This window comes from Pogoniulus pusillus, chromosome Z (assembly GCF_015220805.1).
Source record: "Pogoniulus pusillus isolate bPogPus1 chromosome Z, bPogPus1.pri, whole genome shotgun sequence".
NCBI lineage: Eukaryota > Metazoa > Chordata > Aves > Piciformes > Lybiidae > Pogoniulus > Pogoniulus pusillus.
In genome coordinates this window covers 113,526,582-113,554,458 of record NC_087309.1, presented here as the reverse complement: position 1 = coordinate 113,554,458, position 27,877 = coordinate 113,526,582, and positions in this window count along the sequence as shown.

The window sequence follows — 27,877 nt, the reverse complement described above, 5'->3', positions numbered from 1 at the left end:
TTTCTCCAGAAAAGGAAGATGCACAGGCCTAGGACCCATGACCTGCATTTATCACAAAACAAAGCAAGCTGATAAACAAGGCCAAGCATGGGGTTTGTGACAGACAGAGGCACCAAAGCTTTTGTCCACTTTCCCGCTTCTTCCACCCAGGAAGAGGAAGCAGGAAGTGGGGTGGCAAGGTGGGTATTCAGGCAGGTGTTTTGGGCATTGAGCAGAAATTAATAATTGGGCATGAATTATGACTATTACTTTCTGTTATAATATTATTTCTATTATTAATACTTTAAAAATGGGAAATTCCATTATTCCTCCTATGACAGACATGATTCATTTGGTTGAGTATTCTCTGATAGAGCACAAAGTGTTTGCCATTCACTTCCAGCGAGCAAGGCTTCAAGAAACTGTACTTTAGTTTCATATTTGCAAATCAAATCTAAGTATTGTCACAGGGTGGGAGGAAAAACTGACCTAGTTACATTCTCCTGGACCAGAAACATTCTATATGAGAGCACATTCAAGAACTAATGTCCCCTGGTAAGACACTAAAAACCAATACAACAGTAACTGCCACAGAAAACCTGCAGAGAGACTGTGTTAATAGAATCCCTCCAAGACTTACCACAAGTATCTTTTTCCTTTACATGTTTCTATGGCTACCATCATTGAAATACCCTAGAACGTAGAATCATAGAATCAATTTGTGCCTCTGTGTGCCACAGAAAACCTGCAGAGAGACTGTGTTAATAGAATCCCTCCAAGACTTACCACAAGTATCTTTTTCCTTTACATGTTTCTATGGCTACCATCATTGAAATACCCTAGAACATAGAATCATAGAATCAATCAGGTTGGAAGAGACTTCCAAAATCATTCAGTCCAACCTAGCACTCAGCCCTAGCCAATCTAAGTGCCTCATCCAGGCTTTTCTTGAACACCTTCAGGGACAGTGACTTCACCACCTCCCTGGGCAGCCCATTCCAATGCCAATCACTCTCTCTGCCAACAACTTCCTCCTAACATCCAGCCTAGACCTCCCCTGGCACAACCTCAGACTGTGTCCCCTTGTTCTGTTGCTGGTTGCCTGGGAGAAGAGACCAACTCCACCTGGCTACAGCCTCCCTTCAGGTAGTTGTAGACAGCAATGAGGTCCCCCCTGAGCCTCTTCTTCTCCAGGCTAAACACCCCCAGCTCCCTCAGCCTCTCCTCACATGGCTGTGCTCCAGGCTCCTCACCAGCTTTGTTGCCTTCTCTGGACATGTTCCAGCACCTCAATATCTCTCTTGAATTGAGGAGCCCAGAACTGGACACAGGACTCAAGGTGTGGCCTGGCCAGTGTTGAGTAGAGTGTTGAGTCCCTTGTCCTGCTGGCCACACTGTTCCTGATGCAGGCCAGGATGCCATTGGCTCTCTTGGCCACCTGGGCACACTGCTGCCTCATCTTCAGCTACTATTGATCAGCACCCTCAGGTCCCTCTCTGCCTGGCTGCTCTCCAGACACTCAGTCCCCAGCCTGTAGTGCTGCTTGGGGTTGTTGTGGCCAAAGTACAGAACCCTGCACTTGACCTCATTCAGTCTCATTCCATTGGCCTCTGCCCACCCATCCAGCCTGTCCAGGTCCCTCTGCAGGGCTCTCCTACCTTCCAACAGATCCACACCTGCTCCTAGCTTGGTGTCTTCTGCAAACTTACTGATGTTGGACTCAATCCCCTCGTCCAGATCATCAATAAAGATATTGAACAGGACTGGGCCCAGCACTGATCCCTGGGGAACACCACTAGTGACAGCTGACAACTGGACATGGCACCATTCACCACCACTCTCTGAGCTCTGCCATCCAGCCAGTTCTTGATCCAGCACAGAGTGAATCTGTCCAAGCCATGAGTTGCCAGCTTGGCTAGGAGCTTGTTATGGCAGACATTGTCAAAGGCTTTGCTGCAGTCCAGGTAGACTACATCCACAGCCTGCCCCACATTCACCGGGCAGGGAACCTGATCATAAAAGGAGATCAGGTTGGTCAGGCAGGACCTGTGCTTCCTAAACCCATACTGGCTGGGCCTGATCCCTTGGCCTTTGTGATGGCACTCAGGACAACCTGTTCCATGACTTTCCCTGGCACTGAGATCATGGTGACAGGTCTGCAATTTCCCGGTTCCTCCTTCCAGGGCTTCTTGTGGACGGGCTTCACATTGGCACCTTCCAGTCTTTGGGGACCTCTCCAGTGAGCCAGGACTGTTGTCACAGCCTACATAAATGTCCAATCTTCAGGGGACTTTGCCTGCGTACTTTGAGGCTGGAATCCTCCTGGCTTCAGGGGAAAGGAGAATCTTCCTGGCTTCAGGGGAAAGGAGAATCTTCCCAGCTTCAGGGGAAAGGAGAGTCTCTGGCCTTGTTCTCCTGGCTTCTTCTGGATGCTGTGTCCAGTGATTCTTAGGCAGGACCTTCAGGTGTAGATGCAGGACAGCATGCAGCACGGTGTCACGCTGACCATACAGGCTGATCATGTGCAGACAATCCAGGGTCTGCTCCTGGTAACACGCAGCAGTGGAGCTTACCAGGCAGTGATAAGGCAGCAGGCGTGCAATAGGATGCACAGCTGCATGGGAGCTCCATGCATAAAGGCAGGCAGTACAGGATCTAGTCCTGGTAACCCACCGCAGTGGCGTGCCGGTGTGCATGGCTGGCTGGGAGCCCATGAAAGACTCTGTCTCTGTGGAGAAAAGTAGATGCACTGCGGGTGAACAGTCAGGCAGGCAAGGAGGCAGATAGGCAAGCATAAGCAGGCATCAGCAAAAGCAAGCTGCTTACCTGTGTACCTCTATTTATCAAATGTGAGCCAAGATTAATGGCCCTTTGGCCACCAAGATGACCAATCAGCTTGGCAGTTAACCAAACCATACCGTAATAGGCAAAATCCACAAGCCTGGACTCCCCAAATATGGGGATAGCCTTGCACCTGGTAGGCCATAAGCTAGGCACACGGGCTTATACAACCACATTACACAACCTGGGCCCTGGGCAGGCCAGACTTTATGGCACCAGGCCTACTGTGTTTCTTTGTGCTCATTTATGTATTTACCTCTGGTCTGGGCAGAAAAACATGTCCAGGCAAGACAAGGCATATATAAGCCTATTTTTGGACCTATGGGCCCGCCACAACATAAGGCTGTACTGGAAATAGTAGACTTTTCCAAGTGCCCTCACATTGATTTTCATCAAATAACTGTTTTTTAAAAGCTGAATTGGCAGTAAAGTTATGTTAAATAGAATATATATATCTACTAATCTCTCATTTAAAAATATTTTTTTAAAAAAGTATTTTAAAAAAATGTCCTCAATGAGCATATTTTTTCCCGAAAAAGGTCAGAAATAGTTGCATCACTTCTAAGCAGAAAACTCTGAAAACGTGCTTTAAAATTAGTAGATAACTAAATGTCAAGCAGAAGGAAGGAATTAAGAGCAAATTAATTACACTGATTGCAAGGTTTTTTTGCTATAAATAGATGCAATACTGTATTCTTCCCACTGGAATCAGACTGTGAATTATAATAAGAAACAAGATGACAGCACTCAGCATTTTCCAGATAATTTTATTCTGCTTAAAGCATTTCTGCTGTCTGGAAGAGTGAAATTTACTGCCACAAACTGTCCTGAAAAAGCCAAATGCGTTCCCCTAAAATTCAGCACTCTACTTGCTAAAGCAGAGGTCAAACCTGTAACATGTCACCACAAAAATTGTGGTAGAAATAGAGTGCTCATCGTGGTTTGTTTGTTCATCAACTACAAAAAAAAAAAAAAAAAAAAAAAAAAAAAAAAAAAAAAGATAATTTCTTATTTAATATATTTTTATCTTCCTTCTTTTCTTTCTACATGATAGAATTACCTGTATCACTGGTAATATAACGCTGAGAATCAAGTCCCATTGTGAAGAGTACAAAATTCAGGCTCTGATCCTGTAATAATCTGATCTGTGCATATAAACCCAGTCACACTTAATGAACTTGTTTGTGGGTGAAAATGGCACAGTTCTTCTTATATGTACCATAATAATAAATAAAATAAAAACAAATAGACAAAAGGAAGGAAGAAGAAAAAGAAGGAAACAACCCTCTGATTCGATAAAGAGAAATTCTTACACTCAGCATTCACAAATAGAATCATAGAATCATAAAATCAATCAGGTTGGAAGAGACCATCAAGATCATCTAGTCCAATCTAGCACCCAGCCCTAGCCAGTTAAGTAGACCATGGCACTAAGTGCCTCATCCAGTCTTTTCTTGAGCATCCCGAGGGACGGTGCCTCCACCACCTCCCTGGGTAGCCCATTCCAATGGCAAATCACTCTCTCTGTGAAGAACTTCCTCCTAACATTCAGCCTATACTACTTTGGTTGATTTCATGATTCTATCTTCAGGCAAGTCTTCAGTGTCACTTAGGATCAAGTGCAGAAAATTATCTTACCACAGATTATCCAAGAATCACTCTTGAGAAAGCAGTTATCTACTAAGGTTTTTTTTTTTTTTAATAGGAAAGACACACACTATATTTAACACACATTCTAATACAGATTTTGTTTCTTCTGATACAGCATTTAGTTACAGTTCATGTGAACTAGTGGTGATCACAGAGCTAAAAAGGGCAGCTTTTTGGTTTTCTAACTTGAGGATTAAGTTTGCATTGATAGTGGACATTTAATCTTTTGGTCAATTTATACCACCCTGATGACATAGAATCATATAGAATCATAGAATCAACCAGGTTGGAAGAGACCTCCAAGCTCATCCAGTCCAACCTAGCACCCAGCCCTATCCAGTCAACTAGACCATGGCACTAAGTGCCTCAGCCAGGCTTCTCTTGAACACCTCCAGGGGCGGTCTGGATGATTAAGGACAGATTCAGTCTTCCAATTACAGAAAACATTTGGTTTCAGTGGCACCCTGTCATGGTATGTCATGGAAGGGAGCAGAGCCCTCTTGCCCTATTGCAAAATTTTCATTTATACACAAAATTGTGGCTCAGAGGCCTTCCATTGAAAAAGTCAAAACAATATTGCTATCTGCTTGCACTGACGTAGCTGCTGTGCCAGCAGACGTACAGGCCTTGGGAGAATCTCTCTCTCAGAGAAACAAAAGACATAAACATGGCTATGTTTTGGAAAAAGAGTTCGAATTCTCAGACATGGTGACCACCCGACAAACATCTGCTGGGGGCTGACCCCTGGGCGGTCCCACAAGTTGTTTTTGGTGAAGAATTAGCCAATTGTATAAGTTGATTATAACTTTGTACCAATCTGTAAAGCTAACGCAAGTCTGCCTGAGTTGGCTGAACACATCTCTTCTAAAACACTGTAAAAAATGCCGCATTTGCCTTAACTGGGCTCTAGCCCCTCACCCCTCACCCCTCGCTCTCTACCATGCTCTACTGGCACCTCTCTCTTGCTCGTTACCCTGATTGCTGATTACACACACACACACGCGCGCGGCATTCGCATCGCAAGCAACCAGCTCAAGACGGCACTGTTCCGGGCAGCGCCCGATCCTCGCAAGCCTCGGAAGTCAGCGTCCAGCCTGAACCAGATGCGCAGAAGTTCAAACAGTGCACCCAAATCTACGATACTTAGAACTTTTCTGAACTGCAGTTAAACAGTGAGCAACTGACAAGAACTTAATTTAAAGACCGAATAATCTCTCAAGCTTCCAGTGAACTCTCGCAAAAATCACAGACTCTCTTCCTAAAATCCTGGCATTTCCAAGCCACAGACTCTCTAAATTCTTTTACAAACTGTTGCTAACTTCCTGATTTCTTGTATATAATCATTGTGTGATTTAATTCGCAAACTGCATATAAAGAACTTACGTGGAATAGTTGTAAATAAGTTTGGGGAAGGGGATTTTTAGTGTATATAATATTAAATCATTTAAACCTTTTATAAACATCGGCCTCGCATATCATTCCCCAACCTCCCGCAAACAAAACTCCTATCCGTGACACACCCTTAATTGGTACAATTACTTGCTATGTTGAAATTGTCCCACTGAACAGCATTGCTGATTAAGCTTCCAACAACTGCCAGTCATTATTATTACCATTTCACCCTAAAATAAGGATTAAATATGTACTTTCCAGATCAAGGATAAAAGAAAACTTCTCATTTGTGCAAACAGAATACTGCAGCTACCTATCTGTTTGGGTTTGTTTTCCTAAGTTGTCTTTAAATGATATCTTGTGTATGTCCCATGGTTCCAATTACTGGCTAAAGTCATTGCCATCTCTCTTCATGTATGTAATTACTGCCTGATTTTCATGACAAGACTTTTATGAATTAGAACTAAGCATTAACTGCTGTCAGACCAAGGTTACCATCTGTTGTGAAGGGGTTTGTCTGGGTTTTGGGGGAATGAAATATGAGGCCAAATTTAAAAGGGTTTAAATAATTTAATATTATATACACAAGGAATTCCCCCTTTTTCCCCAAACTTATGTACAGCTACCCCACACAAGTTCTTTGTGTGCGGTTGGGAAATTGTATTACAGAATGTCTATATACAGCAAAATTGGGAATTTAGCAGAGGTTTGGAAATATTTAGATAGAGAGTCTGTGGCATGAAAGTGCCACTGGTAAAATTACTGAGAGTCTATGCTGGTTTAAATTGAGTTTACTCAGTTACTCACTGGCTGGAGTCAGTTTCGGTGATCTCAAATATGTGCGGCAAAGCCACGTTGTTAACCCTTGTGGGTTTGAACAGTTCAGGGATTACTGCGGCATGCTGTCTGAAGGCTCCACAGGCACAGTCAAGCTGGGAATGGCGAGCTGGGGTGGCAGCTGGCCAAGAGCGCCTTAGTTGAATTTTCCCTGTGCTAATGCGAAGTGCCATGGGTCAGAATCATGCAGCGGCAATGCTCCCAAAAAGTAGCGGAGCGGTGGGTGGAGGAGAGGAGAGGAGAGGAGAGGAGAGGAGAGGAGAGGAGAGGAGAGGAGAGGAGAGGAGAGGAGAGGAGAGGAGAGGAGAGGAGAGGAGAGGAGAGGAGAGGAGAGGAGAGGAGAGGAGAGGAGAGGAGAGGAGAGGAGAGGAGAGGAGAGGAGAGGAGAGGAGAGGAGAGGAGAGGAGAGGAGAGGAGAGGAGAGGAGAGGAGAGGAGAGGAGAGGAGAGGAGAGGAGAGGAGAGGAGAGGAGAGGAGAGGAGAGGAGAGGAGAGGAGAGGAGAGGAGAGGAGAGGAGAGGAGAGGAGAGGAGAGGAGAGGAGAGGAGAGGAGAGGAGAGGAGAGGAGAGGAGAGGAGAGGAGAGGAGAGGAGAGGAGAGGAGAGGAGAGGAGAGGAGAGGAGAGGAGAGGAGAGGAGAGGAGAGGAGAGGTGGCAGGAGCACTGAATTGCCCCTTTTATGAGGTTTGACCCCGAGATTGATGGTCCTTGGCCACAATTCTGTCCAATAAGGGTCTGGCAGAAGGCCAAAACATACTAAATATGGTAAAATGAGCCAGCAGTGTGCCCAGGTGGACAAGAGAGCCGGTGGCATCCTGGCCTGCATCAGGAATGGTGTGGTCAGCAGGAGAAGGGAGGTCATTCTGCCCCTGTACTCTGCACTGGTTAGACCACACCTTGAGTACTGTGTTCAGTTCTGGGCCCCCCAGTTTAGGAGAGACATTGAGATGCTTGAGCATGTCCAGAGAAGGACGATGAGGCTGGTGAGAGGCCTTGAGCACAAGCCCTGTGAGGAGAGGCTGAGGGAGCTGGGATTGTTTAGCCTGGAGAAGAGTAGGCTCAGGGGTGACCTTATTGCTGTCTACAACTACCTGAGGGGAGGTTGTGGCCAGGGGGAGGTTGCTCTCTTCTCTCAGGTGGCCAGTGCCAGAACAAGAGGACACAGCCTCAAGCTGCACCAGGGGAAATTTAGGCTGGAGGTGAGGAGAAAGTTCTTCCCTGAGAGAGTCATTGGACACTGGAATGGGCTGCCCGGGGAGGTGGTGGAGTCGCCGTCCCTGGAGCTGTTCAAGGCAAGATTGGACGTGGCACTTGGTGCCATGGTCTGGCCTTGAGCTCTGTGGTAAAGGGTTGGACTTGATGATCTGTGAGGTCTCTTCCAAACTTGGTGATACTGTAATACTGTGAAATCCACGGGTCCAGTACCCCCAAATATGGAGGGGGCTCAGGTGGGTCCCCTCCCTAGGCACGTGAGCTTACATAATGTGTTTACTTCGACCTTGCAAACAGGCAGGCCAGACTCGAAGGCACCAGGCTTATTGTGCTCCTTTGTCCCCTTAATTTGTTTTCCCCAAGTTTGGGCAGGGCAACACCTTTTGAGGGGACATCACGTCTGGGCAAGAATAGATTTGTAAACATGGTCATTTGGGACCTGTGCAACCCTCCAACACACCATCTTCTTCCTACAGCTAACTGTCATATAAAAATAAAAAGCCACCAAGCCCCAAAAAAAATATTTTCCCTGAGATTAGACAAGCCTGAACTGAGAACACTTTTTCAAAAACATAAGCCAAGTAAGACTTTTTTCCCCTTGGGAAACATCCCACTTGAGACAATCTCTTCTTTCCAAACACATCTTGCCTTTGTGCTGAAGTTCTCCTAAATTAAACAATGACAAGTCCACAAAATAGATGACAGGGAAACAGGCAGCTTGTGATGGTTTGGGTGTTAGCCACCCCCCAACACTCCAGAAAATCACCCAGACTAGACTCAGTGGCTCTGGAAATTGAATGAAGCTTCATATTTACAGCTAGCACAATACACAAGCAGATATTTACAGTTGTCATGGAGAGTAGCAAAGGCCTGCCCATGATGTAAGTGGGAAGACTCATCGTATCAGTGCACGATGGATTCTCCCAGACTTCTGAACTGCTTTTGCATATACCAGGTTTTCTGCTTTGTAAATATTCAATAAAGCTTTGTTTATTCAGGGGGGTGGGCATAAGTATTAAGTTAGTTTAAATTAGAGTTATGCTTATGTATTAGTTATGTTAAGGGTTAAATGTAAGTTGTATTTCATTTTTGCTTTTTCGATTCTTGGCTTAATGTGAGCCAGGGGGTGGAGTATGTCATGGAGAGTAGCAAAGGCTCTCTAAGCTTTTGCTACATTGTGTAGTTTCTGGTGCCTCACATTCAAGCAGAAGCATCGAAAAACCAAAACAATCTTTCAGTCCCATGGGAAGATTTCTCTCTAGGGTAAGTGAAAGGTAAACACTGGCCATGTTTCCTTTTCACTTGGCCTTGCTTTCCAGACAACAGGGTATTGTTTTGGTTAAGTAGAAACGACTTTCTTAGGCCTGCCCAGCACCTGCAGGTGGGCTGGCCTGAGGAGTGGTCTTTATATTGTTTAAGTAATATTATCCAATTATATAAATTGCTTACTGTTTTTTACCAATGTATGTGAACAACGTAAAGGTGGTCTGAATTGTGGGCTAGTCCTATTTTGGAACATTATAAAATGGTGGACAGGCCAGGATCGAGGCCCTTGCGCTCTTGCCCTTGCCTTGTCTTGTCCTTCTGGGTTTTTCCAGCCTTTCTGGTTTTTTTTTTTTTCCGGACTTCTAACAACAACAAACTGCTCGCCGATATAGCCTCGCCTCGGGCGGACACCCCGAGACGCAGAGGCTAAAGCCTGCATGCCTGGACCCTCATCGGGAGAAAGGGACTCCCTACCAAGCTACAGACTACAGACTGTGAGTAGCTGACGAACTGTTAACTCAAGCCTCAGAGACTCGAAAGAACTCTCTTTAAACATCATAGACTCTTTAATTTGCCATTTTCGGAAATGTTACTTTGATCTCAATCAAAAGAATTCACAGTGGTGGTGTAGTTTCGGGAAGAGGGAATCCGCATTCTTTGCAATAAATCACTGATAAAATAGTCAACGCCTCGCGTATTTCCCCCATAAATTCTGCCGCGAAACTGCGTTCCACGACAACAGTATATACAGCTATAGACAGAAATATACAAGTTAAAAGGTAATACAGAAACACAACTCCCCTGCCAGAAACCTGAGTCCCCAGGAAGGGCTCTCAACCATCCTTTTATCTTCCTCCCACCCCTCTGCCTTACCCATGACTTTGCCTTATCCTCAAAGTAGTTTGAGGTTCAGCCAAGGGGGTTAGGAAGCAGATGGATTAGTCACACAGATGGCAGGTTAGGTTAGAGTGAAGTGCAGCCCACAAAGCCCAGAGAGTGACTGTGTTATCTTGTCTCAGGTTAAGACTACAGGGTTAATTTTTTTTCTGGGGACTAGAAGATTTTTTTTTTTGATCCCATAATTCTGCTATCTCTTTATAAACTCACAAGGTTAGCTCACTCTCCTTTCCTCCTCCTGTCCTGTGTGCGTGGCAAAGCCACATTGTCAGTGGAGCGCTATGGGTAAAATGACTCTTTGTTCACCAATATGGTTAGATGGTCATAATCCACTTTATTTCCATGATACAGTGACTTATATGCATTCTAGCAAGAGGCATGCTCCACCAAGATTGGTTACAACCAGAGGGTACAGGGTTACTTGTAAGGCATAGATAGGTCAGCATACCACAACAACCTAAGCATGAGCCCTCCAGATCACCTACTCCAGCCCCCTTGACTATCTAACTCTGCCCACTGCAGCTGTGTGTGGGGTGCTCACTTGTTTACAGTTTGATTTCCTGGGCTAGCAGCATCCCAAGGCCATTTCTCAGCACAGTTGCTCATGTTTATCACTTCTGTGTCCTCTGCTAGCAAGAATTCTCCAACAATTCCCTCTCTTTCTTTTGAGCAAGCTGGGCTGATCTTTCAACTTTACATAGGCTGTTCAACACAGGGGTAAATGGTGCAGCTACAAATCAACAGTGCTAAAATCAAAAGAGAATAAACCTGTTAGAGCTTTCATCAGTGGCATTAGTCTGGCAAGCTAATAACCCAAGCTTAGCTAACAATCCCAAAAGCTATTTCTGCAAGTGACAGTAAGTTGTTCGTTCAAAAACCCAAAAGTCCAGACGAACATCACAGTCAGGAGAGTGCAGGTGTGCCACGTCTTCGCTGGCTCTGTGTGGCAGTCGACGTTGCAGACTTGCAGATCAATCAGCTGTCAAGTATTCTTCTCAGACTCCCATAGTTCTGGATTCACTCTGTAGTTCTCAGAAATCTCGATGTTCTCATCACACTCCTTAGCTATGAGCTACGTCTGACTATTGTGCTTAAGAACTACAAACCTCTAAATACAATACAAGGATATGCCCTAGATGTTGCTTTCAAGCTATCCTATTAGGCCTCTTCCCACAGTTCTTCATCTGCTTTTAGAATTTAGGGCAGTGTTTTTTTTCTTTTGCAGGGTCCTTGCAAGAGACAAAAGTCACATTGCCATCTTGTGCCAATTTGAATGGGCTAGGTCTTTACAAAAGCTGCTAAGCTGAATCTATTCCATTAAACCACAATCACTGAAAACTCATGAAAATACCCAAATTCGTTAGCCGTGATCCAAACCGTATGATCCTTACACACACAATCATCATGTCAGTGCTCCTTTCAAGTCCTTTCACAGTTCTGCCATCTGAGCAAGACTTCTGCTCACTTTAGGAAAAAACAAGTTGGTCATAATCAGGTTGGTCTTCATCAAGGCCTGTGAAGATAAATGATCAAACACAAGCAAATATAAGAACAAATGCAGACATATTCATTGCCTAGGCTAGCAGATCCACTGGCCTAGTCTGTATGCTGTGATTAGACAAACCTCGAAAAAAAGAAAAAATTTCTTCTGATATCCTACTTTCCTCTAAACCCATTTCTCCACCTTTTTTTTTTCCCAAGAAAAAACATCCCATAATTTTCTTATATCCTGAAATCCCAAAATTGTCATATTACAAACCCTTAGCCTTAACTTATCTTACTCTAAAAATCTATCAGCTGAAGGAAATTCAAGAAAAAAGCAAAGAAAATTCAAGAAGATAACAATACCATGGTATTCTTCAGAATTGTCACAAAGCTCATTCCATTGTAAGTATCAGCTGCTCCAGTAAACTCCTAGAATCCAAAATATGGTACCATCAAAAAAGGCCTTCAAAAATAGTCATGTCTGTATCTGTTTGAACAAGTTTATTGGGGGGAAGGAGCTGACTGGCATTAGCCTACAAGCTCTATCATTCCCTTCTCCTAGTCCAGAATCTGGTTAGTGACCTGTAATGTGGATTTCAGTGCCCATGCGCTCGCTGAGAGAGGCAATGCATCTGAGTTATAGTAATAAGTGTGCTAGTCTGTCTTGTTTGGTGCTTCCTGTGTCTCTATGAATTTCCACTCATTGTCAGTGGCACTGGCGTTTCTGCTATTTCCTAGCAATCTCCCTCTCTTTCTTTTGCCACTGAGCAAGGGTGCCTAGTCCGTAGAAGGAATTAATCAGTAAGGTGATGGGTGAATACCCCAGTCAGGAGCTATTAGCTATCATTTTGAGTGCAAATTGTCATTATCAGGTGGCTAAAAAGATGCACCTGTGTGTGTCCATGCCTGTAACAGGGGCAAAAAATGGTTCTAAGTTGTCATCGTTATTCTTGATATCATTTCCATAAACTTTCTAACATCTGGCATTGTATTCAAGTCCGTGTGTAAGTCAATCTCCTGAGGTGTGACTCTGGCCTCAGTAGTTTTCCAGCTCGAAACAATCCCAAGGCTCTGCTGCTTCCAGCAGAAAAAAAATCTGTAAAAAGAGACAACGGATGGACAAAGGAGGGGGGGGGGGGGAGGGAATGAGGCCCTGTGGGCCTCTCCGCAGGTGGCGAGTGGGGGTGTCCTGGAGTCCTGTACCCCAAAATTCCTCTCCTGCCCGGACTTCGGGGGGAAAGGGGAAAAGCCACCTGGTTTCCCTCCCCCCTCGCCTGCCCTGCAGCCGTGAAGCAGGGGAGGACTGCCCCGTGAGTTCCCGCACTGGAGCCAGGCTGGGATTGGCCGTGCGCTTTCGCGCCTAAGGTGTGGTAACTCTGCCCTTTGTCTAGCCAAGGTTATAAATATTGGGGGTCTTCCCGCCTTTGGGGTTCCCGCTTTGGAGTTTGCCTGTGCCTGGAGGTATGTGTCTGCCTGAGCTCACACACTCCCCTGTGCCTGGACTGCAGAGAGACCTTCAAGGATATGTTTTCCTATTGACACCTTTGTGTGCCTAACGACCCTTAACGACCTCTTAACGATTCACCTGCAGCCGTTGAAAAGAAGAGGAAGACAGACCGCACGAGTCAGCCTGAGTGAGTTATTTGGCTTAGCTAATTTAGTAAGAAACTGCTATTAATTAATAGCTGAGGCCTTTTCCAACTTCTGACTTCCAAAATAGTCAGATTATTGACGGTGTCCTTGTAGTTTCATTCTCAAGTGACTGAATCTGCTTATTAAACTAAATTAATCTTTGTATGTGTAGTTGTGGGGGCGGGTTTTTAGGAAAATAAAAAATAACTATTTTTGATAAATTCCCGACTCCACCACATATTAATTCCTGCTCTCCGCAACAGGTGGAGGGAGGAGGATGAGGACCAGCCCCAGCGCCGCTGGTGTCCTCTACTCCCCATCTTGCCCAGCCCCCAGCTGTTTCAGCTCATCCACCATCTCGTTGTTTCATCCCGTCCCTCAAACTTCCTATCCTTGCCGTTAGTATGAAATCTACCCTGAAAAACTTTTTTTTAAACTGCTGTCTGTGTAAGTCAATCTTTTGAGGTCTGATTGTGGCCTCAGTAACATCCCAATCTAAATAATTCTAGGGGCTCTGCTGCTGTATCTTTCCTGGGGTGACAATCAGACCACTTCTTGTGCAGACTGTCTCAATCATTTTCAAGTCTGCAGGCACAAACAGCTGTGAATGACAGAAAATAATGTCGTCCATATAGTGATAGACAATTGTACATGCCCAATTTTTGTAAGGGTTGCGATGGTTTTGCAACAAACAATTGGCAGAGAGTTGGTGAGTTCTTCATTCCTTGTGGCAAAACTGTGCACTCATAGCGGCTCACAGGTTCAGCTTCATTCACAGACGGTATCGTAGAGGCAAATCGCTGGCAATCTTGTTCAGCGAGGGAGATAGTGAAGCAGTGGTAGGAAGTTTTGTGACTTGTGTATTCTGCAAGGTGACACTGCTGTTGCCAAGTCAACCCCACAGCTCCTGCTGGTGGCTGGGTAGTGGGTGTCCAGGTACCATTTGCCCCGTCCTGTGCTACAGCTATTGTCATCTGCACGTGTCTGCTCGTGCTGGCTTTGGAGTTTCCCGACTGGCAGACTGCCATGGCATGGCCAGGAGACTGGCAATGGGCGCACCACACCGAGGCTGAACAACGCTGCGTTGTGTGACCCAGCTGGCCACAGCGATAGCAGCCCGCAAGCATCAGGCAGGTCTCCCGCTCTTTTGCTGAACAAGAAGCACTTTTTTGTCAAGAACAGTCTCCACCACCTGTTCCAGCGACCACTTGGTATTGTCAGCAGTAGCCATGGGCGACCAGTGGCTGGTAATGCACACTGAGCCGCAAGAGCACACCCCTCTGGCTGCAGTGCCATTGCCATGCTCGGGGGTGTCAATGATTGGCTTATCAGGCGCGGCCCCAGTAGGGAGGGGAGGCAGAGGCAGGGCACAGTGTGGACAACGTGGCTGTCTGCCCGGATCACGCTGCATGCTCTTTTTCAACTCCACCACTGAGCTGGCAATCTTCCCAGTCATGCCCTTGACTGCAGCGGCACGACTAAGTCCGAAAAACTGAGCTACTGAGCTCTCTTTCTCAACCGCAGGCAGCGACAGAGCGCTTGGGGCGGGGGCAGAGGTGGAAGCTGGCACCGTGCATGTGTCAGAACTGCCGGCAATGACTGGCACGGCCAGAAGTGACTGAGAAGCCGCAATAGCAGCATTTCTTTCAGGTATCATGTCTAGTAACACGCGGAGCACATCCCGCCAGGTGGGACCTAGCTTTCAAGACGTCTTAGAGTCTTTTCCATCATTAATAACCACGCCCCACAGCGCGTCTCTGACCTCCCACCACGCTTTCCATTTAAAGATCATGGGAGGCTCACTCATATGACCCTGCACATGCAGCCAGGCCAACAGCTCTTGGAGCTTCTGAATGTCCAGCGAGAGTTTTCTCATGAGAATATGTACACCAGCAGATGCAGAGCCGCATCAAATTCTGTGTCAGCCTTACCTGCACACTCGGGTTGTTCACTCATGAAATGAATGTCCAGCAACCACCCCCGTCCGAGATGACGCCACCCGGTCCAGCGGCACTGAATGTCGTTAGTTTTTTCGATACAAAAAACATCCGCAGGATGATCAGCCCCCTCTCTTTTGGCCAACCCTCCGGCTTCCTGATCGCAGTCCTACCCGCTGCCGGCCTGCCTCGGTCTTAGCCAAATGTCTGTTTCACTGTTCAGGTGCCAAATGTCGGTGGAGCGCTATGGGTAAAATGACTCTTTGTTCACCAATATGGTTAGATGGTCATAATCCACTTTATTTCCATGATACAGTGACTTATATGCATTCTAGCAAGAGGCATGCTCCACCAAGATTGGTTACAACCAGAGGGTACAGGGTTACTTGTAAGGCACAGATAGGTCAGCATACCACAACAACCTAAGCGTCAGCCCTCCAGACCACCTTCTCCAGCCCCCTTGACTATCTAACTCTGCCCACTGCAGCTGTGTGTGGGGTGCTCACTTGTTTACAGTTTGATTTCCTGGGCTAGCAGCATCCCAAGGCCATTTCTCAGCACAGTTGCTCATGTTTATCATTTCTGTGTCCTCTGCTAACAAGAATTCTCCAACACCACTTTATTGGGAAGAACATGTAAGCAGTAGGCCTCCAGAGGCTTATTTAGGCCTCTTTGGATGGCAGAGGCATTGGAGTGGGAGGGGGGTTAGGACTGGAGCACTGGGGAGTATTAGATTTAGGTTTTGGGAAAATTGTATGGGTGTTTTCTGCCTTTGGGTGTAGATACAACCTGTCCAAGGGGTGGTTATTTCCTGGTGGGGGAGGTCCAGGACATGTATGTTGGGCAATGCAGGAAGGTGGTAAGATCAAGTGTGTTCTGCAAAGGAATTTTGATTTGGACTGACACAGTTTGAGTTTAAAGTATGTACGAGTTGTTATTGAGTCTCTTTCACATAGTTGATGTCATCTGAGAAGTCCCATTTGATGAGAAGAGTTGTGTCCAGGATCTGAGCGACAGATGGGTTTGAAGATAAGCACCAGAATGATACAGGATTTGGATGGCACTGTTCACTATATAGAGAATCTATTTCTAGTTAGATGAGTAGTGTGATGAACAGGAATTATGGGATTGAATATAGGGGTGGTATGTCCCAGGTTGAGGCTATAGGGTTAAAAAATTTTCTGGGGACTAGAAGATTGTTATTCAATCCCAAAATTCTGTTATCTTGTTATAAGCTCACAACAAGGTCAGTTTGCTCTGCTTTCCTCCTCCTCCTGCCTTGGGTGTAAGGCGGGAGCCACTTTATTGGGAAGAACATATAAGCAGTAGGCCTCCAGAGGCTTGTTTAGGCCTCTTTGGATGGCAGAGGCATTGGGGAGGGGGAGGATTGGAGTACTGGAGAGTATTAGATTTAGTCTTTGGGATGGGGGAAAAGTTCAAGGGAGTTTGCCAGGCATGCAATATTGCTTTGTAATGTCTATCGCTGTATTTCACTCCAATTTCATTTGAGAGTTTAATTTCTGTCACTGTCTTTACAAAACCACGACACATCTGTATTTATGTTCTTATACCTCTCAGCAAGCCTATGAGTGAAGTAGACATCACCATTGTTTTCTTTTCACAGCCTGTAATCTAATTCTTCTCACCAAAACATTCTAGCTAGCTTCAAACTAGCACACAGCTGATTGAAGGTTTGACATCAAAGTAGTGTGGCAGCTTCATATTTATAAAGTCCAGATCCTCTAGCAACTAAGATGGCTACTTTTTCATTGATGTAATAGCTAAATCACAGGAGTAGGAAATATATCACCATTTTTAAAAATAGTTGGGTTTTTTTAAACCTCTTTGCAAGGCCAGATAGAAAAGTTATCAATGACTGCAGTAGCAGTGTTACTGCTGATTAACATTCTTGGATTACTCCACATTTGGTGACATAAAGAATATAAAATCATAAAATCATAGAATCAACAAGGTTGGAACATCCACTCCAACCTAGCACCCAGCCCTAGCCAGTCAACTAGACCATGGCACTAAGTGCCTCATCCAGTCTTTGCTTGAACACCTTCAGGGACGGTGCCTCCACCACCTCCCTGGGCAGCCCATTCCAATGCCAATCACTCTCTCTGCCAACAACTTCCTCCTAACATCCAGCCTAGACCTATCCCAGCACAACTTGAGACTGTGTCCCCTTGTTCTGTTGCTGATTGCCTGGGAAAATAGACCAACCTCACCTGGCTACAGCCTCTCTTCAGGTAGTTGTAGAGAGCAATGAGGTCACCCCTGAGCCTCCTCCAGGTTAAATTACCCCAGCTCCCTCAGCCTCTCCTCACAGAGAGGCCCAGGTCCTTCACCAGCTTTGTTACCCTTCTCTGGACACGTTACAGTATCTCAGGATCTCTCCTGAGCTTGGCCAGCTCATCTGCCAGCTCTCTCAGCACCGTAGCCCATCTGGCCCCACAGACCTCTGAGGATCCAAGTGGCTCAGCAGGTCCCTTACTGCTTCCTCAATGTCTCGGTTCTAATTTAAATTCCCAGAGACTCAGATAAATTTGATAGAACCAATAACAATGTGTAGAGTGCCCTTCCCTCTTCCTCCTCCTTCTCAAAAGAAAGGGATTGGGAGGAGAGGGAGAGAGAGGGGGGAAGGTAAGCACACCCAAATAAATCAATCTCACTCGATTTGGAAATTAAACAAAAAGAAAAAGAGTTTAGCAATAACTTAAAAAGGTATCTGAGGTAGGGAAGTTACAAAGGTTAGGGAATGGAAAATAGCAAATAGAAAATGGTGTAAATACAACCCAATTGTGATGGTGATCATAGAATCATAGAATCAACCAGGTTGGAAGAGACCTCCAAGATCATCCAGTCCAACCTAGCATCCAGCCCTAGCCAGTCAACTAGACCATGGCACTAAGTGCCTCATCCAGTCTTTGCTTGAACACCTCCAGGGACGGTGCCTCTACCACCTCCCTGGGCAGCCCATTCCAATGCAAATCACTCTCTCTGCCAACAGCTTCCTCCTAATGTCCAGCCTAGACCTCCCCTGCCACAACTTGAGACTGTGTCCCCTTGTTCTATTGCTGGTTGCCTGGGAGAAGAGGCCGCCCTCTACCTTGCTACAATGCCCCTTCAGGTAGTTGTAGACAGCAATGAGGTCACCCCTGAGCCTCCTCTTCTCCAGGCTGCACACCCCCAGCTCCCTCAGCCTCTCCTCATAGGGTTTGTGTTCCAGGCCTCTCACCAGCTTTGTTGCCCTTCTCTGGACACCTTGCAGCACCTCAACATCTCTCTTGAATTGAGGAACCCAGAACTGGATCCAGTACTCAAGGTATGGCCTGACCAGTGCTGAGTACAGGGGAAGAATAACCTCCCTTGGCCTACTGGCCACACTGTTCCTGATGGCTTTGTCCATCTTGTGGGTGATGGCTACGTGGTAGAATAAAGAAAAATGGGAACAGATGGTAATGCTGGTGTGCAGGGAGATGCAGAGAGAGTGAACAGGGAGCCCCCCTGCTTTTATGGGACAGGAAGGGGGAGTGGGCTAACCATCACCTGGTGGTGTTCAGACTGGGGAGTGGTCAAGACCACCTAGGGTCAGGTTCAGGGTTACTCCCCCTGGAGAATTAACCCTATACACTCCTGGATTTCAGAGGGACTATACCAGTTCCTGACTCCATCTGTAAGCTCAAGAGTCCAGCTGTCCTGGAGACAACCTGTCCCACTATTGAAGATTGAGGCAAAGAAGGTGTTAAGCACCTCTGCCTTTTCATCATCCCTTGTTACTATAGTCCCCTCTCTATCTAACAAGAGGTGGATGTTGTCCTTGCACCTTATTTTGCCATTAATATACATATTGAAACAGGTTTTATTCTCTTTACCAGCAGTGCCCAGCCTAAGCTCTAAATGGGCTTTTGCCTCTCTAATTTTTTTTCTACAAGACCTATCCACATCCTTGAACTCTTCCTGGGAAACCTCCCCTTTTTCACACAGTATCACAGTATCACAGTATCACCAAGGTTGGAAGAGACCTCACAGATCATCAAGTCCAACCCTTTACCACAGGTGATACACTCTCTTTTTTCCCTTAATCCCTTCAGAAGCTCCTTGCCCATCCAGTGTGGTTGTCTCTCTCATCGGCTCATCTTCCAGCACAATGTCACAGCCACTCCTGCCTTTTCACGAGCTCTTTCTTGAAGTAGGTCCAACCTTCCTGGACCCCTTTGTTTTTAAGGGCTGCTTCCTAAGGAACTTTCTGAGTTAGTTCCTTAAATAAGCCAAATTCTGCCCTTCAGCAGCCTAGTGTGGAGTTTCTGTTGATCCCCTCCTGGTTTCTCCATATATTGAAAACTCTATAATTTCATGGTCACTGGACCCCAGGCAGCCTCTGACCACCACATCCCCCTCTCTATTTGTGAGCAGCAGGTCAAGCAGGGCTGCCCTCCCGGTAGGCTCACGTAAGAGCTGGGATAAGAAGTTGTCCTCCATGCACTATATGTTGTATTTCCAGAATATGTAGGAATAAGGAAGGCTTTCTAGTCTTTTTTTTTTTTTTTCCTTTAAATAAATTCTAGATCTAAGACAGCAGAAAGAATTCTGTTGGATGTGTTACTCATTTTCTAAAACTGGAAGGCAGACAGAGATTTTCAAATACTGCAAAATCATAGAATCATAGAATCAACCAGGTTGGAAGAGACCTCCAAGATCATCCAGTCCAACCTAACACCCAGCCCTAGACAATCAACTAGACCATGGCACTAAGTGCCCCATCCAGGCTTTTCCTGAACATCTCCAGGGATGGCGACTCCACCACCTCCCTGGGCAGCCCATTCCAATGACAAGTCACTCATCTCTGTAAAGAACTTCCTCTTAACATCCAGCCTATACCTCCCCCAGCACAACTTGAGACTGTCCCCCCCTGTTCTGTATATTCTTTGTGCTTTTTATATACATTTGTGTGTCAGTCACAATCCACACACAAGTGTTCACTCTTGTTGCCAGCCTAACACTGCTTGTGGCATCAAGAGTAGCAACGACCTCAGTCCGCACTTGTTCTGAGAACTGGCTTCTTTCCCTTCTGTTACACCCCTTCAGGCGGCAGTTTTGAGTCTTAACATCAGGTCCTTCTACAGCTTTGCCCAGCATTCGAGGACCTCGTCTCAGCGACTCCACAGGGGAGCATCTGCATTACCCGAGGCCTGGCCAGCAGCCACGCAATAAGAATGCCCTGGGAGTCAACTCCTCGCCAACCCCACGGCTGCACCGCACAAGGCCTGGGCTGCCACCTAAGAAGCTCCTGAGTCCAAGCTTGAGAGTCCGAGTTTCCATGCCTGCCTCTCTGTTAGAAACGAGGCCTTGCAGGCTGCACTCCCCCTCTCCTCACTGGATCACGGAGAAGCAGCCCTGGATCGGATCCCAGTGGATATTCAGGCGTTCTCATATTGTTTCCAACTCATCTACACAATCAAGTACAACAATTGTCAGTTTCAAAACCACAGTAGAAGGATCACAGTGAACCTCAGTGAACATTTTCTTTGATTTGCTAGTGGCCATTTAGGTATCACCAATATCACTGCTAAGGATGTTACTAATGTCAGTGGTAACACATTTGCTTCACCACTGACACCAATCCCAGCAGCAGCTGAGCCTTTTGTGATGGTTTGGGTGCTCCCTGCCCCCCACACACTTTAGAAATTACCCAGACTAGGCTCAGCCAGCTCTGGGAATATAAATGAAGCTATTTATTTACAGCTAGCACAATATACAAGCAGATATTTACAGTATGTACAGTTATAGACAGAGATATACAAGGTAAAAGTAATACAGAAACACAACTCCCCTCCCAGAAACCTAAGTCCCCAGGAGGGGCTCCCAAGCACCTCTCCACCTTCCCCCTGCCCCTCTCACCCTTACCCCAGTCCTAAGGATGAATAAAGGTTCGGCCAAGAGGTTAAGAAGCAAAATGGGTTAGGCGAAATGGAAGGTGAGTTTAGGGAGTTAGCCAGCAGCCCAAGCAAGAGTGAGAGAAAATGGTGAGAGTGTTATCTAATGTTTTAATTTCTTGTTCAGCAAGACTGTGAGCGAAGTAGACATCACCATTGTTTTCCTTTCACAGCCTATTATCTGGTTCTTCTCACCAAAACATTCTAGCTAGCTTCAAACTAGCACACCTTTTCTAGAAGCACAGACTGAAAATAAAAGTTGTAAAATCAGCTTTTAGCTTTAGGGTTTTTTTCAACATATCACAATTTTGGGTATTCATTCTGCAAAAGTCCAAGAAACAGCACCCTGAGTAGCTGTTACAAATCACACAATTCTCCATTAAAATTCCTCACTTTTTATCAGTTTTTCTTCTGCAACTCTACTTGTAACCTCTGTAGATATTTTAATGGGTTTTTAGTTCAAGTCTAAGACTGCTGGAACATTCTAGGTACAATTGGACTACCTTGAGATGCAAGCATGTGGAAACTTATCTAATCAGTTATTTCATACTTTATGATGGAAATCTTGAAAGCACAGAAACAGGCTGTCCAGTGTGCCAGAAGATGAGCCAGTGGGGGGGAAAATGGCCTTGCAGAACGGACAGCTTTGGTTGGAACTCAGGAATAACAGAGAGCTTACATCCTTTGGAAGAAGAGGCTGGCAACTCATGATGACTACAAGACTGACATGAAGTTATACAGGAAGACAAATTGGAAGGGATAAAGCCCAACTAGAATTTCATCTGGACACTTCCTTAAAAGGACAATTAAGAAATGTTTCTACAAATACATTAACACCAAAGAGAGAAGCTCTGTTCTTTATTGGCTGTGGATGGAAAAATAGTGACAAAGGATGAGAAAAAAGCTGAGACACTGGATACCTTCTGTGCCTTGGTCCAGTAGTTTTTGGGGTACCCAGCCCAATGAGCTGGACAATAGAGATGGAAAACAGAACAAAGACTCCATAATCCAAGGAGAAACGATTGGTGGCTTGCTAGACCACTTGCATCTCCAACATCTGTTGGATGTTACCCAGGGTAACATAATCCATGTTGATTTTGCAGTTAGCACATTTACCACCTAGCACATTTACCACTAGTAGTCCCAAATCTATTCAGTTATCTGTTGCTTTCAGCAATTAAACCATTCCATTGCTTAAATTTTCTGAACTTATGTCAGAGCAAGTCCTTATTAGAATCATAGAATCAGTCAGGGTTGGAACAGACCACAAGCATCATCTAGTTCCCACCTCCCTGCCATAGGCAGGGACACCCTACCCTAGATCAGGCTGGCCAAAGCCCCATCCAGCCTGGCCTTAAACACCTCCAGGGACAGGGCCCTAACCACCTCCCTGGGCAACCCATTCCAGGCTCTCACCACTCTCATGGTGAAGAACTTCTTCCTCACATCCATTATTGGGAGGACTGGTAAGAGAGAGACAAAAGTTAATTTTGGCAAATAGTTCCAGTAAGAGTTATGGGCTCCAGAACAGGCAGATATCAGAATCTTACCAATAATGCAGCAGCTCACATTAAAATAAAAAGCATTAAATCATTAAGCCAAAGCAGACTAAAATGTTTCTTACATTTAATGTGTTTTTCTTCATGATCTCATTCACTAATCTTAAAAAGCTGGTACTCAGTCATCAGGTATTCCAGTGCACTACACAATCTGTAGTTTTATTTGCAGACTATAGCTCACACTGTGAAGCTCTACACTTCAATATTTCCAGCCTGAAATAGACTTCTAAGATCATGTCAATACTTAACCCTTTGTACTGGTTTGAGGCTAATTGGAATATTTTAGTGAGAGAAATTAAATCCTTAGCTGTGAGAAGAAAGAAAGAAAAAAACAACAGCAACCTATATCACTCATTCATCTGTTGAGAAACACAACTAGTCAAAATAGAGTTAAGGCACTCACTTCTCACACACTGCTCAGCTCTCAGGTCTGTTCTTTTCCTTCTCTGGTGGGTCTGTATGGTTGCTTCTGTCTTAACTCTTTGATCTAACCTTTTTCCCTCTAACGTCCTTGTTGTCTTTTTGACATCTCACCTCAGATCTCTCCAGATTTATCATGTGATATATATGGGGGTTTATCTGGTTATTCCTGAAGGAAGGGAAGGAGACGGAAGGGGGTTTGGGTCAGGAGCCCTCCTGGCAATCTGTTTGTTTTGGGAGGGATTTTGTGTTTCTGTATTATTTTTAATGTATGTAACTGTATATATCTGTGTATACATATCTGCTTGTAAATTGTGCTGAACTGTAAATATAACTTCATTCCTTAACTTCCAGCCAGCTGAGTCTAGTCTGGGTGATTACTTTGTGTGTGGGGGCAGGCAACTCCCAAACCATCACATATGAGCTAACATGCCTGGAAAAGAAAACTGGAGCTTATTCCTGAAAAGGAGAAAATAAAAAACCCAAAGTCTATAGCCATAAGGTCCACCTGCTTGCTTGATTTTAAGGAGTGATCTATGATTACTAAAGGTTCTGGTTATGGCAATGAGCTCCAGTGAAGCTTTTGCTGCCTTGTACTTTCAGGTTGCTTGAAAATTCCACACACCAAAAGTGGAAAACTGACATGGGTCTCACATTGCAAAGAAGAGAGAAAAAACTTGAAGGATGCAGAGCTAACTGGCTCACTTCATAAGGTCTGTTAGGGATAAGAATGGAAAAAGAGATGAATCTGCAAAAGAAGCTGCATTTGAGAGGTCAGCAAGCACAGGGCTAAAGAGAGAACTGCCAAAAGTCAAGCTGAGTTAGACCTTGCAAAGGATATTAAAATAAACAACAGAAGTTCTTCAGCCAGAAGAATAAAGAGAAAAGCAGAAAAGAAGACATGGGTTTGCTATGCAGGAAGGACAGCAATGGGATTAAAAGAAACTGTATAATCCCCAGCGTTAAGTGAATGCACTGCATGTGTTTTCAGTAAGGAGGATGGTGTAGAATTTTGGCCCCACATTGGGCACAGAGGGTTGGAAACCTATCCCTTTCCACATGCTACTGCACATAACACCATGAAAGGCCTGGAACACAAACCCTATGAGGAGAGGCTGAGGGAGCGGGGGTTGTTTAGCCTGGAGAAGAGGAGGCTCAGGGGTGACCTCATTGCTGTCTACAACTACCTGAAGGGAGGCTGTAGCCAGGTGGGGTTGGTCTCTTCTGCCAGGCAACCAGCAACAGAACAAGGGGACACAGTCTCAAGTTGTGCCGGGAGAAGTCTAGGCTGGATGTTAGGAGGAAGTTGTTGGCAGAGAGAGTGATTGGCATTGGAATGAGCTGCCCAGGGAGGTGGTGGAGGCACTGTCCCTGGAGGTGTGCAAGCAAAGACTGGATGAGGCACTTAGTGCCATGGGTCTAGGGCTGGGTGCTAGGTTGACTGGATGAACTTGGAAGTCTCTTCCAACCTGCTTGATTCTATGATTCTATGATTCCTGGTTTGGAAAGACGAATCATGTGGAGACATGGAACTCCAGAGAGAGTCAAATCAGACAATGGCACTCATTTCAAGAGCCATCTTGTGAAATGCTGGGCCAAAGAGCATGGTTTTGAGAGGATCTACCACATACCCTATGATGCACCAGCTGCATCATAGGGTATGTGGTAGACCCATAGAGGGTGGAACTTTGAAAAACTGGGACGAACATTTTGCACAAGCTAATGTGTGAGGGGGCAAGTAACTCCCAAACCATCACACACTTCAACACTTTTTTTGAGTTTCTGAAAAATAGGCTACTGTAAAGCACTACAGCAAATAACGGTTTGCTCCATTTTGCATAAGGTTCAAGCTGTTACTGCTGTTCTCAACATTTCTGCAGATATTAGCACCTGCAGCTCCTTGAGCTTCACTGAAAGAACAAGCTATCAGGGGCTTCAAAATTAAATGAGGAAATAATCCTAGCATACCACAGCTAGTACTTACACAGGAATACATAAGGAAACTTGATGTTTATTAATATTTTCAGTTAAATAAAAACACAACACACAAAAGCTTTATCACTCGGGCAGCCTCTTACACTTTGCTTGGTGAAAGAACTACGAAACTGCAACATCTACTTATTGTCAGTGTGTAGAGCTGCAGAATATCACAGGAAACACTACAGAGTTTTAATTCAGATTATACTCAAATGACATTTTTTTTTTACTCCCACGGAACTCTCTTCTAAATTTCCTCTACACTTAGGGGTATGAAAGTGTACACATGCAGCCTCAAGCTCCTCCTTTCTACTTTCGATGCAAGACAGATCATATCAACACTACTATGTTCCATCACCCTATTTAATCATCCAGAAATACAGACGACTGCTTTCTAGAGACTTGAGACCAGCACAACATTCAAGGCCAGGCCAGGTTGGATGAGCCCTTAAGCAACTGAGTCCAGTGGAAACTGTTCCTGTCTATGACATGAAGGTTGGATCTAGGTGATCTTTATGGTCTCTTTCAAACCAAACCATTCTATGAATCTTCTGTGTCTTTGCTTGTTTTGACACTGAACCCATACACTGTTTCAGTCTTCCTACTCTTCCAGTGCTGTCCCTCTGTTCTCCTATTCTTTCTCCATCATTTCCTCCAATGTATTCTGGTTAACGTTTTCTGCCCTCCTACTCTTCACAACAAGAAAAGTGCTGTGCAAAGTTCTTCTTTGTCCTCCCTCTCTTTTCACTCCACAACAATCCAATTAGTCAGATCAAGCACATGTGAGTTTAGATAACTCTCTTTAAAAAAATGGATGAAATGTGGCCAGTTCTTATCCTTCTCTTCCACTTTGTTTTCAGCGCAAGTCACCCATTTCTGGGTTTTTCCCCACAGGCTGTCTTTTTTTCCATCACCTATTCTTGATGCTATTCCCTGCCACCAAATTACTAAAGCTAAGAGTAAGTTGAGGAGGAAACAAGACAGATCACATATTTAAGCACCAGGGTTCCTTCCAAGGAGCCATCCCAGAAAAACACACAAGATTAGGCTTAGCACCTACACTACTGGAAGAGCACTTCAGTTGTAGCTGCTGCCAGCCAGAAGTAGTCAAATGCAGCAACCAAAGGCAACTCTAGAGGGAGAAGCACAATTATCCTTGCACTTAGAGAGGAAGAAAGTAAAGTGGTTGTTGATTGATGGAAGTGATCACTCTGATGCAAGGAAAAGAAGTGAAAAAAATAATTTGATAGCAATCCCTGGGACATAAGAGATACTTTATTTAATAAGCCTGTGATGCTTTGTAGATCATTTGTCAGCATCTCAACAACCCTCATTCTCCCAGACAAGGAGAAAACAATGACAAAACCCAATCACATAAACATTTAAACTCATAAATATTTTTAACAAAGGTATCTAGCTTTTATGAGATCAGAAGGAAGTCTTGCAGACAAATAGGGATCCCACTTGCTCCTTAAAAAAAAAAAAAAAAAAAAAAAGGAAGACTGACATAGTATTAAAATTATATACAACTTAGAAATAACAAAGATATCTGAACTCTGCCCTGAACAAAGAAAAGAAGTCCAGAAGGGGCCCAATGTCACCCTTCCCTCTCTCTCAGATAGAAAAGAGCCAGCAAGGCTTACATGTTATCCAGTTAGCCAAGGTTAGAAGAGATTAGAGCAGAGTGAAGGAGAAGCAAAGGGAGAAGCATCCCAGAATCATAGAATCATAGAATCATAAAATCAACCAGGTTGGAAGAGACCTCCAAGATCATCCAGTCCAACTGATCCCCCAGCCCTATCCAGTCAACTAGACCAAGTAAAGAAGGATGATCTTTTTTATACTTTGGCTTTTTATTCCTCTTAGCAAACCAGTGAGTGATATAGACTTTATCATTATTTTCTTTTTACAGGCAATGACCTAGTTTATCTCATTAGAATATCCCAAACAGCCTTAAACCACTACAGTCCACCCCTTGTATGTCATTCATTGTTTTGCATAAAACTACCTGCCTAATTTAAAACAATACTTACAGTGATGAATAGTAATGTCCATGTTTTTAGTTCATTCTTCGTTTCAGATGTAGATAATTCAAAAGCTCAGAAAACAAAAAGCAGCTTGTCTCCTGACATATGAGACAAAACCAGGGACTCCCAGGTGACATAGGGTTCATGCTCATGCATTGTAGATTTGTCAAAGATTTTTCCTTTGGATACCACATTGTATCTGAAACAGAAACTCCTAACAGCTTGTATTATACACTCTGAATTTAAACTCTCTCAGCTAAGGTTAGAGTTCTCTATGGAATACACCGGATTTCACCATTCTCTTGCATTACCCAGTAGGTATGACCAGGACCTTCAACAGAAACCACCTTTTAGACAGCTTTCCTTCGACTGAAGGAGAATATACCCAAAGAGTTTTTCCTAACAGATTTTTTTCATGTGCAAATTTTCTCAGAAGCTTAATTCCCTGATCAATTATCCATTTCTTAGGGGCTCATAGAAAGTGATCTCTAGAATGACACCTCAGTAGCATAGTGAACAAGAAGTGTGTCCACAGGATTAACATCACCAAGAGGGCTTGCTGTGTACCTGTTAATTCCACTTTTTTTTTTGTGAGTGGCCCTATTTGTTTTGCTGACTTGTGGTCTCCCTCTAGAACACTGGCACCTCTAACACAGCATCTCCATAACCAGCTCAGAATTTGTTCTCCTCTTTCTGGTATTCTTTCCTCACCTGCAAGATCTCCTTCCTGATATTTCTGCATAATGCAGACTATTAAGGCTTTTTAGGCAGCTTATACCATTACAGTAAATATGCTTAGACAGACAGGCTATCACCCAAGAGGACCAAG